The 15,438-nt window shown below is 38.5% G+C and overlaps 1 protein-coding gene across 4 annotated transcripts in view; it reads left to right on the plus strand.

Moving 5' to 3' along the window:
- Positions 1-15,438, plus strand: part of LOC100882367 (discoidin domain-containing receptor 2) — a 275,352-nt gene that overhangs the window by 73,531 nt on the left and 186,383 nt on the right. For 2 of the 4 annotated variants that reach the window (XM_076530133.1, XM_076530136.1), the window contains exon 2: positions 1,559-1,619. The gene's annotated coding sequence lies outside the window, so the exon portion shown is untranslated. Of the gene's footprint in view, positions 1-1,545; positions 1,620-15,438 lie in introns of all 4 variants that reach the window. The other 2 variants (XM_076530135.1, XM_076530134.1) reach the window with 2 other exon arrangements.

Consider the following 15,438-nt stretch of genomic DNA (forward strand, 5'->3'; position numbering starts at 1 on the left):
TCCACATATGCCTCATTCTTACCTCTAGGTTCTACATGATTGATATTCTATGTATTCCTAGATCCACGTATCCTTGACATTTATATCCCTAGTTCTTCATATTTGAGAACCTTCTATATTCCTAGAATCCCTAGCTTTAAGAGTCAGCACGTCTGTAGAGGTCACATTCTCCAATTTGTCCACGTATCCATATCTTCACATCTCCAAATGCATATACTCTTTAAATTCTTCTTATTCCTAGCTCAATGTCTTGTTAGATCTTTATATCCATAGATTAACATCACATTAGCTACTCAAATCCTTAGATCAATATATAACTGCATCCCCATGTGCTTAAATCAACATCTTTTTACATCCACATATGTCCACATGTGAGGTCCTCATGTCTCCACATTCTCATCTCTTTAAATCCTCATTAAATTTTCTATAACCTTAGGTCTAAATCCCAAGATTCCTGTCTGTAAACGCACACGCGAATTCCCAGATATTATTGAAACAGAGTAGCGATTAAAAACGCGTTGGAACAGTTGGACGCTGCGAGAAGCACTTTTTGATCGTTTTACCCCGCACGGGTGCAGCCGGAGATTTGCGTTTATTCCTTTTACGGTACACAGCCGGCTATTAAATAATATTAATTACAACCGAAATCCAGGGAGATCTCGGAATTAATTTCCCGGTTGCAAGAAAGAGAACCGGGGGAAAAAAAGGAACCGCTTCGCACCGGGGAAATTATTAATTCAGCGAGAATTACGGGACCGAACGGGGCGAGAAAAAGAACGGGAACCGATACAAATTGTTCGTCGGACGTTTTAAAGTCTTTCTTCTGGTTCCTTGGTTAATTGTTCTTCCTTTTTTGACCGAGTAGAAAATTCGAGGTGCAGTTTCGGACGGTAAACGCTGGACGGAAAAGGGTGCGACCCATCCCCCCAATTACCTAAAATACAGCACCGCGACGGGAACGCATCCCCTGATATCTATAATTAACGCGGTGATCGCACGGTGCGCTCAGCGACGCGTGAATTCGGTATCACTTTCCAATTTACGCCTGTTACGCCGCCGAAGAACGAAGGCAGTCGTTACCAGCGATGATACGACCGTGTCATGGCTCGATGAACGCTCGCTAATTGAACATTTCGAATTAAAATCCGCGACAGTTGCCGATTCTCGTTATTATTAACCAAGGCTGACTGACTGCCGCCTGAATCGTCCCGCCATTTTACTCCTACCTCATTTTCATTAATAACTGATTAGCTGCCACGAGAAGCGCGTCATTGTTGCCAACGACGTACAAACTGAACTATTCAACTCCTAATTAATATTATTAGGAGGGATCATTTGGATGTACGTAACAAGTGGGGAAATGTACGGAGTTAGGGAATACGGAAATTGCGAAATGTAGGTTCACCCTACTTATCAAATAATCAACCATCAATTATAAACCTTGTTTATTATTAATTACGAATAAACATGCATTCATAACTGCAATTATAGAAGCAAAAAATAAAATGATAATTTTATGTTACTGTAATTTATTAACATATGCAGTTTTTTGTTTCAGCAATGAAGCGGTGCTAGGGTGCGAACAACCCCTTGGAATCGTTGTGAGTTTTCTTATTATCGTGAGTATTTACGAAACAAGACATACAAAAATTGGTTAAATGATTATATATTTGTTTTTATATAGGGTGTTCCTTTAAAATGTATATACCTTTCAAATAAAAATAAAAGTCATCATGTATTAATAGTCATTGATGCTGATGATCATTGATATGTTGGTATATTGAACATTTGTATCCTTAATATAATATAGTACTCTCTTTGTACTTAAATTATCAAATTATATTAAATTAAATTATGAACCTTCGTATATTAAATTAAATTGTGAACCTTCGTATATAAATTAAATTATGAACTTTTATATATAAATTAAATTATGTACATTTTATTGGAACACTGTATGAAAAAAGTTAACCACTCAATATAAAACATCAAGAAACATTTCTTTTGATAAATACTTCTATTTCCACTCGCAAAGACACGTTGATACAAACCAAAATCATAATTTAGCATGACAGAATAATGATAGCTACAGGCTACTTCTATATCTGACGTGAAATACATGGGGTTTGGTACCGTGAGCCACCAAAACTGGGCCAAACGGTCATTCCAGACCTATACAGTCAACATATGAGACACTTAAGCCAGAAATCGATGAGGAACCGCCAACATTTTGCAATAAAACGATACAAAATGATTTCGCTGAAAGTTAATATCAAGCCTTCGCGATTCGACAAATATTACCTCTGCAATAGTTTTCCTTTCAAACCGTTTCACAATACCGGACAGCTTCGATAAATCATTGCCTCATGAATTTCAGAAAACCAAAATACTCCATCGTTTCATTTATCTTATGAAATGGTGATGTTTAGTGCAAACTGACGTGCGATGAATACTTCAATTAAATGAAACTTAATTTAATTTAACTGAAAATGAAATTGAGAGGAGTAGTTAAATAGTATTTTATATGAAGATAATAATTAATTAAATTTCATATCTAACGAATATTGTACTGACGTATTGATGTAAATATTCTACTAATTAATACATTTATATTATAATAATACACATTAATGCTGGTGTGTGAGTACAGTATTAATATACAGGGTGTCTCACAACTAATAGATCTCTGAAATGGAGGGTAGCTGACGTGATTCTGAATAAGATTTCCCTTTGCAAAAATGGGGTTTGAAGCGTCATTTTTGAATTATTAAGGAAAAACGCGGACCAATCAGAGCGCGAGGATTATTACGCGTTGGACTACTACGCGTCGAATATCCACGCGTTGGATTACTACGCGTTGGATATCCACATGCTGGATTACTACGCGTTAGATTATCACGCATTAGATTCCTACGCTTAGAATTACCACGCGTTGCATTATTACGCGTTGAATTACTACGCGTAGAATATGCACGCGCTAGATTACTACGCGTTGGATATCCACACGCTGTATTAGTACGCGTTGGATTACTACGCATTGGATTACTACGCGTAGGATTACTACGCGTTGCATTACCACGCGTTTCATTACTACGCGTTAGATTACCACGCATTAGATTCCTACGCTTAGAATTACCACGCGTTGCATTATTACGCGTTGGATTACTACGCGTAGAATATGCACGCGCTAGATTACTACGCGTTGGATATCCACACGCTGTATTAGTACGCGTTGGATTACTACGCATTGGATTACTACGCGTAGGATTACCACGCGTTGCATTACCACACGTTTCATTACTACGCGTTAGATTACCACGCATTAGATTCCTACGCTTAGAATTACCACGCGTTGCATTATTACGCGTTGGATTACTACGCGTAGATTATGCACGCGCTAGATTACTACGTGTTGGATATCCACACGCTGTATTAGTACGCGTTGGATTACTACGCATTGGATTACTACGCGTAGGATTACCACGCGTTGCATTACCACACGTTGTATTACTACGCGTTAGATTACCACGCGTTATCCGAAGCTGTCGCTCTCGCGTCTGCGCATGCGTAATCCCCGCGCTCTGATTGGTCCATGTTTTCCCTTAATAATTCCAAAACGAAGCTTCAAACCCCATTTTTGCAATGGGAAATCTTATTCAGAATCACGTCAGCTACCATTTCAGTGTTATGAAACATTAATATCATAACTATGTATTATATTAACCTAAATTAATATCTTGAGTACCACATCAATACTAATACCACATCATATTAATATAAATTTATATCGTACCATATCATACACTAATACCATAAATATATTAACAAAAATTAATACCGTGATTATACATAAATATCACAAGTATCAAACTAACACATGTAACTCCAATAAATATGAATAAAGTACGTTGACGTAGAACCGATGGAAAGTTTCAGTACATGCATACAGGTCTGGTAATTATAGTTAAGCATGGCACGCTCGATTAGTCGTTCATCGAGTACTTGTTATCGTAGTTTAGTCACTCGTGTTAAATGGATCTGTTAAGTAATTACGCGAGCTTTCACGTTGTACCATTCGCAGTATCTACTTAGCGACAAAGTGGTACTTTATATGAGACGAAGTTTCCGGTCCGAAGTTTCTTTTTAAGAAAGTATTTGCAAGTATGTCTTTAGCGAGAAACTTTCCACTCGGTAGAATTGAATTTTCCTTCCGTGAACCCGAACCAACACGGGAAAAGGCAGTTTGGTTCCTTGACAGAGAATTAAAATTCACCGAGCTGCGTTTATTGGATAATTCTATTTACACTTTACAGTTTCCGACTTCCGATATTCATCTTTTAATCTCCACATTTCATATATTCGATAATATGCTGATATTATAAACACTTTTAAATTGCTTCATAACATTGTAATTATAATTAATCATTCTATATTTTAAAATTAACTTGTAATTTTATTGTAGGGATTAATACGATGATCAGTTAAATTAATGAAACGATTTGTTTATGATTATGTTCGTAATTACGGACGTGGGATTCAATTAGCAAAATTTCACGTGTAATAATTTCATGGTTTATTATATATCACTTTCAAAATGCTTTTCACAATTTAACACAGTTTTGAGGTAGTTTTACAAGGCAATACTTGTGTAGAGAATTGACTGTATAAATATAAGAATCAGTAAGAACTCATATATCCTTCATCATATGTCATATGTGTAACATATAACATGTGTGTCATATATGTCATATAAAATCAAATCTTGATTTTCTCATTCATAACTGACTCGTGTACATTGTACATCATATGTCATACGTGTAACATATGTATATGTCACATATAACATATGTGTCATGTATGCCACAAGAATCAGTAAGAAGCTACGATTAAAAATCAAACCTAAGTTTTCTCCTTCATAACTCGTCTCATACATCATATGTCATGCGTTATACATATGTCATATATGCCACATCATACATCATATAAAATGAAAAACCCTATTAAACACATGATAAACCTAATAAAATACATGATAGACCTAATAAAATGATAAATCTAATAACATGATAAACCCTATAAAATAAAAAATCCCAAAAAAAGAACCACAAAATGAAATGTTAATTTGACTCTGACAATAACGTCGAAAGAAACCGTAAATTGCAAAACGTTCAAGTCCTCCAAGGGTTACTCAACAACATTATTACCCGAGGATAACATCCCTCGCACACGTGCCCGCTCGAGCAAGTTTCTCAGACTTCTTGAACGTTTAGCGAAAATGCCTGCAGATTAACCTTCAGTTAGCGTTGTTCCGTTGTAAAAATGATGAGCTCGAGGCGGTAAACTCGCAGAGGGTCTCGCGGTGAAACGCAAGAAACCCTTCGCAGTTTTTGACATAGCGTAATCATGGCCTCCGTCGTTGGCAAGTTGTAAACAACGTCGACACGCTGAAACGACGAGTTTCTGTAGTCGGAAAGTTGAGACGGAAACACGGCCTGTTACGTCGCGTTACGAAAAGGGATGAAACGGTCGGATAAGGAGGTTGAAGGTAGAAAAGGGGTTAACGTTGCCGTATAGTTGCGCGTCTACGGGGCGTCTTAACGTTTTGAAGCACCACCGCTAAATATTCATCACGTCGAAACGTAAGCGCCGAATATCCAGGTTCCGCGGCAGTCAAGGCCCATCCTTGAGCCTCCCTAATCCTCGACGTTTCGTGAGTGGTGGAATTAAAATGGTACTGCGATTCTGCTTCGCGTGCCGTACGCTCCATGGTTTTCATCTCTACACCAGAGACCAAGTTTCCCTATCTATCTCTCTTCTGGGTCTTCACGGGGAAAAGAGATCCGTAAACTCGTTCAGAAGTTTGCTCTCCAGGTTTTTTTTTCAGAGAGAATTCTAGCTTGATCGTGTTTAATGCAAAATTTGGAATTTTAAATTTCAGTTTGTGGGAAACTTGATATGTTTAGGTAGTTAATGAGTTAGCAGATTAATTGGGTTATCAAGGGATCTTAACACTAGATTTACGGAACCCGTCAAAATGACAGATAATAGGTCTATTTTAGATGACAGAATTTGTTAAGAAATTTTTGTAAAAATGTCAACTTTCAGCAAAAGAATAAATGTTTTAGGCAGTTCACATATCATCTGCAATTTATTTATTTTTCTACTTTAGATAAATTTAAATAAAAGTGACCATCAAACATCCATAGATCTAGTGTTAAGTTGGTAGATTTAGAAATATCTGAAGCTTGTAAGTTTCAAAGTTCTTGGAGATACAAGTTTCCCAATTTCTTGGATCTCCAAATCCTAAATTCTCAAATACCCAGTTTCTAAGTCTGCAAACTGTTAAATTCCCAAGTTTCTAAATTCTGGTCCTCGAATTTCCAAATACACATATTTTCGAGTTTCCAAAGGACCAAGTCTTACATTGCCAACCCTTCAATTTCTCAAACTCTCAAATTAGCAAATTTCCACATGTCCAAATTTACCAGGATCAAATTTCCAAATCCTACACTTAAATTTCCATACATTCTTTTGTAAGCCTTGCAATCTCTAACCTTCCAAACTCCCTAAACCCAATTACTTCCAAACTTCTAACCTTCCAACCGTCCAAATCCCCAAATCCCCAAATTCCCACCCAGTACCAGAAAGCATAAATAACATAGGTAACCTCTCAAAGATCAAAGGCAAGAAAAAAAATATGGAACTAGCCGCACCGCAAGCAGCTTTAGAAATGCAGAATTCGGTCGGTTAATCGCTGCAGGCATTTGTCCCGTTGGCAGGGTTATAGGTGCTGGTTATCGAGTTAGATTAGCCAGGTACCTTGAGATCAGACTATGTTTGCGTAGAACCTTTGGTACAATAGTTCTCAAAGGGGCTGACAAGGAGTGTGCATACCTTGGCTGAATACAAACAATGGTGTGGAAACGGCCGATGGTGCACGGAATTGCGAGCTAACTTATTCAACGGTTACGTCAATGCGGTACGGCTGCTGGTACTTTGAAACTTTAAAAGCAAATCTCACCCTTTGTCCGATAAATTCCGATATCCTCCAGCTATTCGTGCTTCTATTAGCGGTAGCTAACGGTACGAGTCTAACGACCGTAGGAAAATCATAAATTCCTTCGGCAGCCTATATTTTTCTTGTTTGTTGGCTAGAAGTTTTAGAACGTCGGGTAATTTTATATCATTAACTGATCGCAGACGCGTGGATATATATATATATATACGAGTAACAGAGCCTAGACGAAATTCAATACCCTCTGAACTTGCAATTAGTTCCTGCCTCTTACGCGTCGTTAATTTAATTAATTAACTCGCAATCGTTAGCTTAAAGCTAATTCGGCTGACGAAGTGGGCGCTGGGGATTCAACGAGCTGCGTATACGTGACACCTTTTGAGGATATTCGTCTACGTTTATACAATTTATTTAGCGCAACGATAAATTCTAACACCGGTACTTATATTTAGGGAATTACTGCTTGGTGTGTTCGTTTCTAATTAACGAAGGAATATTTAGGTGATGTAGATCGGTGAGTGGATAGATATAGTGATTTCGAACCTTGGTGAGATCTCAATTTTTTTATTTGAAAACTGAAGTTTTGATATTTGATTTTGGGACTTGGAGATTTGGAATTTAGGGAATTTTAGGATTGGAGATTTGAGATCTAGGGAATTTTGGGATTTGGATATGAGGGATCTAGAGAATTTTGGTATTTGGAGATTTGAGATCTAGGGAATTTTGGATTTGGGAGATTTGGGGTTTAGGGAATTTTGGACTTGGGAGATTTGGGATTTAGGGAATTTTGGAATTAGGAGATTTGGGAATTAGGGAATTTTGGACTTGGGAGATTTGGGATTTAGGGAATTTTGGAATTGGGAGGTTTGGGATTTAGGGAATTCTAGACTTGGGAGATTTAGGATTTAGGGAATTTTGGACTTGGGAGATTTGGGATTTAAGGAATTTTGGAATTAGGAGATTTGGGATTTAAGGAATTTTGGAATTAGGAGATTTGGGATTTAGGGAATTTTGGATCTGGGAGATTTGGAATCGAGGGAATTTTGGAATTGGGAGATTTGGAATCTCGAGAATTTTGGAGTTGAGAGATTTGGGATTTAGGGAATTTTGGACTTGGGAGATTTGGGATTTAGGGAATTTTGGACTTGGGAGATTTGGGATTTAGGGAATTTTGCACTTGGGAGATCTAGGATTTAGGGAATTTGGTACTAGGAGATTTTGGATCTAGGGAATTTTGGAATTGGCAGATTTGGGATTTAGAGAATTTTGGGAATTTGGAGATTTGGGATCTAGAGAATTTTTTAATTTGGGATCTAGAGAATTCTGGGATTTGGGAACTAGAGAATTTTGGGATTTGGAGATTTGGGATATAGGGAATTCAGCAATTTGGAGATGTAGGGTCTAGGGAATTTAGGAATTCGGAGATTGCAGAATTTGGAAATTTGGGAATTTGTGGTCTAGAAATTTCAAAATTAGGGATTTCAAAATTAAGATTTCCAGAAATGAAAAGTTTATAAACATAAAAATTGAAAATTCAATAGTTTCAAAATGAAGTATTCGAAACTTGAATGTTCAATGAAGCCCTGCTTAAAGTCCGAACGGAATAAATCTGTCAAAAGTGTCGAAATATGTGTCAGATCCCAAACTCCATAATCTTCAAAGAGCAAGTCTAAGCTCCCGTTCTCCATTCATTATCGTGATTGTACCCCGAAGAAACATAATAATCACTCAGGATTGAAAAATTGAAGTAAGAGGGTGTAACGAGGGTAGGTGGCGCTAAACGTAGGGTTTTGTCCGTACGGATGAGCACGTGGGGTATCCAGCAGTACGCGTCGACGGGGGTTGGAGAAGAGGCTGAAGAGGGACGGTCGTGTCTGTCCCCGGGGGCTCAGCTGCGGCGGCACCACGGTGATCGATGTCTCTACTCTCCGCAATTTGAACAATGTCCCGCTGTCTTGGACAGTCTCTCTGCTTCTCTTTCCTCTCTCTGTTGTCCCTGCTCCCGCCATTTTCTACGCGTTCCTCTTCCATCTCCTCTTTTCCCGCCATTCCCGGCATTCCTCGTTAAAATGAACGTTATACCGAGCAACAAGGACGCACGACCATTCTTATTTACTATTCCGAACGTGGCTGAATGCGCGTAGGAAGAATACGCGGCGGGCCAAGGTCTTCAGCATGATTCTTGCCCCGTTGGAAGTGGAAGCAATCATGAGCTTCCTCGCGGAGGCTAAACAAACGGGACGAGGATGTCTGAAACTGGATGAACGGTTCGACCCTCGAATTGAAAGACTGCTTCTTTGCCGCGTACTGTTCCCCTTTTATTGGACAGAGTGTCTACAAACGGGAAGATAAACGACCGATGTGTTATCGTTTAGTAGATTTTTACTAGATCAATACTGGCTTGTGTTCTTTCACCTCTGTAATTTCTTTATTTTTGTGCTGTTTTATACAGGCACATTTATAGCTATTTATACTTGCATTTCACTTGACATTGTTCACTTATTTTATCATTAGCTGCCCTATTTTTTTTAATTATTATCACTGTTACATAGTATATGTACTGTTGTACTGCAGATGTATATGTATACATATGCATATGTGGATGTAGATGTGGATGTGGATGTAAATGTAGATGTAGATGTACATATGTACATATATGCATATGTAGATGTGGATGTGGATGTAGATGTAGATGTAGATGTACATATGTACATATATGCATATGTAGATGTGGATGTAAATGTAGATGTACATATGTACATATATGCATATGTATATTGACATGTACATGTATATGTATATGTATATGTATATGAATATGTACGTATATATGCATATGTATATTTACATGTACATGTATACATGTATGCACATGTGCCTGTACAACAAACGTACATGTATACCTCGCATGAAAAGTTACCTCAACAACGTTTATACAAATAAACATTACAAGTTTGTTCCCACATCATTCACAATATTCCCACGATGTTTAAACAATGTCTACCTGAATTTTATATTAGAGATACTTTCTCCAGACAAACCTCTTATAAACATGTTCTGCTAAAAACATGGATATATCTGAAAAGAGCTTGAACATCATCGAGTAAGACGTAGAGTGACACGAAAGGCTGTCTACTTAAACCCAGGATGACCCCCGTTAAATAAATGATCGAAGTCGGAGTTTGTAAGTTGTAGGAGCCGAGGATAGGGTCTCGCATGGTCAGGTTCGTTGCGGAAGTAGCGTCGAAGAAGAGTGAGTCCTGGGAAATAAGCCGCGTTTCCCGAAGTTCGAGCTGCCAGCACGACGTCGATACGTCCAGTGCACGTGAAAGTAAGTCGATACCTTCCCGGAAAGATCGAGTGGGAAATGGAACTCGAAGAAGATTTACGACGGAGCCGGGAATCGTCGATCGAGTGCTGGATGCGAACGGCCGGTCGTTAAACTTCCTTTCCCGATCGGTTCGCCTGACGCATAGCACCCGGACAGACTGAAATTATTTTCCGTCCTCCTACGGGATAATTATATTCTACTCGCGAGGTTTAGGTATCTTCTATCACTCTATTACTTGTTTTTATCAAGATAGGGACACGATTTTATGGTGAATTCTTTAGACACTTTGCTTTCGTTATTAATATTTTTTATTTGTTTGTGGTGTTGTGATTTGTATGGGGAGTCTTGTGGAAATTTGGGGGCGTAGCAATTGGGGGCGTAGCAGTTGGGGGACATAGGAATTTGGAGACGTAGAAATTTTGGAACGCAAGAATTTGGAGACGTAAGAATTTGGGGACGTAGGAATTTAGGGACGTCGCAAATTGGGAACGTAGCAAATTAGGGGCGTAACAAATTGGGGACGTAGCAAATTGGGGGACGTATCAAATTGGGGGCGTAACAAATAGGGGGACATAGGAATTTGGAGACGTAGAAATTTTGAAACGCAAGAATTTGGAGACGTAAGAATTTTGGGAACGTAAGAATTTGGGGACGTAAGAATTTGGGGACGTAGGAATTTGGGGACGTCGCAAATTGGAAACGTAGCAAATTGGTGGCGTAACAAATTGGAGGCGTGGTAAATTGGGGGCGTAGCAATTCGGGACGTAGTAATTTGGAGATATTGGAATTTGGAGACGTAAGAATTTGGGAACGTAGGAATTTGGGGACGTCGCAAATTGGAAACGTAGAAAATTGGTGACGTAACAAATTGGGGGCGTGTCAAATTGGGGGCGTATCAAATTGGGGGCGTGATAAATTGAGGGCGTAGCAAATTGGGGGCGTGGCAATTTGGATATATAGGAATTTAGAGACGTAAGAATTTTAGAAACGTAAGAATTTGGGGACGTAGGAATTTGGGGAGATCGCAAATTTGAAACGTAGCAAATTGGTGACGTAACAAATTGGGGGCGTGACAAATTGGGGACGTAGCAAATAGGGGGCGTGCCAATTTGGATATATAGGAATTTGAAGACATAGATATTTGGGTTCTTACAAATTTAGAAATTTGCAAATCTAGAAATTTGTGTCCTATGAAACCTATAAAATGACACCCATTAAATATACATCTCCACTACACATAATCCCCCGAAAATCCTTATTAAAATTTCTGCTTGATCTTTCCATTTTCCAGCCTTTAATACCTCCCCGGTCCATTCGTTATTTATGATTCTCTCGGACACACGTCCAGTTATATTACATTTCCACATATTTAATTAAATGAAGTGAAAATTAAGCTAGCGAAGAGCAAGGTAAATAAATGGAGACTGAGTATCGCGAAAGTGGGTTAAAAAAATATTTCTGCAATCGTAAATTGGGCCAAGTACCGATCAACGAGCTATTTTATTCCATTCGGGTCCATTAGATATTCAACAGCGCAAACAGGCTGTAGGTCAAATCCTGATCGCGTTAAAATTTTCACGCGCAGACATCGATGGATAAATTCCTGGATGCTCGCCAATGCTCTCCGGTTGTAGCCGTTCCATATTCTCCGATCTATTCCAAATTCACTTTATTATTTACTCGTACGGGATCTAACGACGATTTACTGTCGGGCAGATTTCAAGTACGACCTAATATTGTGCATTCGGATCTTTCATCCCGAACGCGGGGTCTTATGGCTGTCCGATAGAAATGTATTTCCGGTGTGAATCGTTTAAGCTTGATTTATGACTCGTATTTCAATGCGATTTTACAGTTGCGTGCCAGGTTAATATTTCATATTTCAGTACTGGTTTCAACAAAAAGTCAGTGTTAATGTGATTTCGGAATTGATTTGACAGTTCGTTGATTTGAAAGTCAGGTTTGATGTAGTTTGATTTAGTGGTGTGATTTTTATAAACGTTTCTTTTGTACAGTTTTTAGGGAAAATTTTAGTGAGAATTGATTAACTGTATTAATTTAATGCAAGAAGTGATAGTGTATGTGGTGCGTGTATCATTAATAGAAGTCTAAATTTGCATACAAGTTAGAGAGATGAGAACTGCAGGAGTTTGTTACCTAGGAACTTTTGAGATTGCTAGGGTTATTAAAACCTGGAGACTCTGAGACTATGGAACCTTGATTTCCAAGGAGTTTCGGATGTTTTAAATCTTAAGAATCTTGAGATTTTAAAAGATTGAACATATGAGTCTTTAGTGGTTTGAAATCTTGACATCTAGGGACTTTGAGATCTTTCAATCTTGGCATCTAGGAACTTTGACGCATATGATCCTTGGAGTCTAGGGACTTTGAGATCTTTCAATCTTGGCATCTAGGGACTTTGACACCTATAATCCTTCGAGTCTAGGGACTTTGAGATCTTTCAATCTTGGCATCTAGGGACTTTGACACCTATGGTTCTGGGAATCTGGCAATTTTACATCTTTCAATCTTGACATCTAGGGATTTTACAATACCTATGATCCTTGGAATCTAGGGACTTTGAGGTCTTTCAATCTTGACATCTAGGGACTTCGAGATCTTTCAGTTTTGACATCTAGGAACTTTGGGACACCTATGATCCTTTGAATCTAGGGACTTTGAGATCTTTTAATATTAACATCTAAGGATTTTGCAATACCTATGATCCTTGGAATCTAGGGACTTTGAAATCTTTCAATCTTGACATCTAGGGACTTCGAGATCTTTCAGTTTTGACATCTAGGAACTTTGGGACACCTATGATCCTTTGAATCTAGGGACTTTGAGATCTTTTAATATTAACATCTAAGGATTTTGCAATACCTATGATCCTTGGAATCTAGGGACTTTGAAATCTTTCAATCTTGACATCTAGGGACTTCGAGATCTTTCAGTTTTGACATCTAGGAACTTTGGGACACCTATGATCCTTGGAATCTAGGGACTTTGTGATCTTTCAATCTTAAAGCCTTAGAATTTTAGAACTTGGGGAATTTGAAGTACTTGAGACTTAGGATATTAAAATATTGTTAATATCAAGCTTTGGAAATTTAGAACCTTGGAATCTAGGGACTTTGAGAGTTTTGAATCTTGAAGCTTTAAAATCTTAGAAGTTGAGGATTTTGAGACACTTAAACCTTGAAATCTTAAAATTTTGTAAATTTGAGACTTTGGGAATTTGGAACCCTAGAAGTTAGAGACATTGGGACAGTTAGTATCCTTGAAACCTAGGAACTTTAGGACCTGGTATCTTTTCAACTTGGTAATCTAGGAGCATAGGGACCCAGGAATCTAAGGACCTCAGAATCCTGGAACTTAACAAATTTAATATAATTGAATCCCGAAACCTTGAAATCTTGAAACTACTCGAAATTTTGGATCACAAGACTTTGAATCCTTACCACCTCCATACCCTGGGATCTAAGAACCTAAAACCCTCGAAAGCATCAAAGTTTGAGACCCCGTAAAACCTTCTAACCTCCAAATCTTGAAGTTTCGAAGTTTCAAAATCTTGAAACCTTGAAGTCCAAGAACGTAGCCTTAGAACCTTAGTCCAGTACCCAGATATTCCGGATGAAATGTCACTAAACACCGCCACGATCCAAAACGTCGACAACCCGGCAATTCTTCCGAACGACTAGTCGGACATGCAATAGCGGCGGTGTTCGAATTATGCTCTTGTCTACGGTATTAATGGACGCTGTTAGGCGGCGCAATTCAGCCCGGCTGGCACGTAGTAAAGCGCTTCTGTAAACTATAGCAGCATCTTCGCAAGTATTAGTTCTGAAACCGCGGAGAATACTTCAGCGACTAGAATTGGTTGTTTCAACACTGAGCCGTTCGACATTCGGCTCTCCTAGCTTTAGAGAGTACTTCAGCCGTTACTCCTGCGAGGTATACAAGCTACTCAACCCCGAGTGGTTCTTGTCAGTCTCACTTTCTCAGCCAGGAAGCATATTTGGTAAGACGATACTCCTCTCCGGCTCGATGTACAACAATGCCGTTCTCCTTGAATTCCCGTTGTTTAGCTTATCACCGATGTGGCCCTTCAGAAATCCACCGCGAAATTTCATCGTGCGTTGCACCCACATCGAAGCCGATTTTCATGCCTCTTAACCATTGTGCGTACAGATTCGATCGTTTCCGAGGAAAATTACTACCCCTCTTCGAGCGTGTGTCGCGAGCGGGTTATGCAAATCAGCCTCGTGTTTTCTCCTCAGCCGGAGATAAGAAGAGAAAGGAAAAACTTCGATCGTCGTTACGCGCGAATTTATTTTAACGCACCTCGTTACGCTGCTAATTAATGGCCAACTTTAAGTGAAATATTTCTAGCTACGATTAATTGGTCAACGCTGCAACGTTCAGCTCAACCGGTAAACTCGCTATCAATTATTTATGCTTTCATTTTATTCTCACAGTCTATTTGGAATATTTATTCGAATGCTATGGTAAATGTGGAACTATAGGTATGCTTGTTTATGTGGAATTCGATAATTTTATTTCGCTTCAAATATTTTGATCTTCGTTATGGAGATTGAGTCTGTAGCTTTATTTGCAGTAGCAGAATTATTTATTACTCTATTATACAATCTTAATTTTATAATATTGTGAAGTCAGCCATTCGAGGACTTGACTGTGGCACCTCGCTCTTACTATACTGTTAAATGAATGAAAAAAATAAATACACTTGTACACCCTTAATATACTTTATGAACAAAATAATAGAACTTTATTTAATTATAACTCAAGATTATTATTATAAACGCCGATAACGCGCACCGCAGCAAAACACCTCTTCATCGTGACCGTACGACACATTCGCAAATCGAAATTCATTTGTTCTTTCCAAACGCGTCCGATCTTGCATATACACACACATACATACTCACGCGTAGCACACAAAACTACATATATATCAACATATACAACCTAACCTAACAGTTACGCGAACAAGTTAAAAATATGAAACAAGGTGAACCAGCGCAATAAAAATGGCGGCATCAGAAGAGAGCCGAGGAATTAAAGTCAATGT

This window comes from Megachile rotundata, chromosome 3 (assembly GCF_050947335.1).
Source record: "Megachile rotundata isolate GNS110a chromosome 3, iyMegRotu1, whole genome shotgun sequence".
NCBI lineage: Eukaryota > Metazoa > Arthropoda > Insecta > Hymenoptera > Megachilidae > Megachile > Megachile rotundata.